The sequence below is a fragment of the Octopus bimaculoides genome, chromosome 6, assembly GCF_001194135.2.
Source record: "Octopus bimaculoides isolate UCB-OBI-ISO-001 chromosome 6, ASM119413v2, whole genome shotgun sequence".
In the NCBI taxonomy this organism is placed as follows: domain Eukaryota; kingdom Metazoa; phylum Mollusca; class Cephalopoda; order Octopoda; family Octopodidae; genus Octopus; species Octopus bimaculoides.
In genome coordinates, this window is record NC_068986.1 from 61,643,914 (window position 1) to 61,645,013 (window position 1,100).

The window sequence follows — 1,100 nt, forward strand, 5'->3', positions numbered from 1 at the left end:
GTACCACCAGCCAGGAGAGAGACTTCTTAATCGTAGGTTCTAAATATTAGAGAGACAGCAACGCTTAAATCGTAATTTTAAAGGAGCGATAAAACTTAAGTAAATAGAATAAATAAATAGCATGAATTTAGGACGAAATTGTACAAAGGAAAGATGGCTAAGCTTAAATCGTAATTTTAAAGGAAGGAGCGATAAAATTTGAATTAAGTGAAGAAAATGAATAAGTATGAATTTAAGACAAAAACGGAGTTCAATTGAATTACATGGAGAGAAACAGATAGATAATGAAGAACAGATGGGAGGGGGGGAACGCAAAAAGTTTGAGAAAATGTTGAGGGAGTAGAAAAAATAAAATCTATCTTAGCTGTCCATATCTTGGAGAAACCTCGTCATAGTTATGTCAGTAGAATAGATCGTGAGACAATTTAGAAGGGATCCACATAGAAAAATATAGATTATGACTCTAAGAATTAAAAAAAGATTTTTTCTTAGGCACAGGTGTGGCTGTGTTGTAAGAAGCTTGCTTCCCAACCACATGATTCTGGATTCAGTCCCACTGCATGGCACCTTGGGCAAGTGTCTTCTGCTATAGCCTCGGGTCAACCAAAGCCTTGTGTGTGGATTTGGTAGACAGAAACTGAAACAACCCTGTCGTATATATATATTTATATATTTATGTATGTGTGCGTGTGTGTGTGCTTGTCCCCCCACCACCATTGCTTTACAACCAATGTTGGTGTGTTTACATCTCCATAACTAAGCAGTTAGGCAAAAGAAATCGATAGATTAAGTACTTGGCTTACAAAGAATAAGTCCTAGGATCGATTTGTTTGACTAAAGGTAGTACTCCAGCATGGCCACAGTCAAATGACTGAAACAAGTAAAAGAATAAAAGTAAAGAAACTCTCAAATAGCTTTCCCTAACTTTCACCCATGTTCTCCCCACTTTCAAAAAGCTAAAAACTCAGAATGCTTCACTTTTAGCATAGGATTCTATGCATGCATGAAACATCAGACAAAGTGAAACATTCAGGGATTTTAGCTTTTTGAAAACAGGGAGGTGATGGGTGGGCAAGGTGGGGGAAGGGGCATTGGGTGTT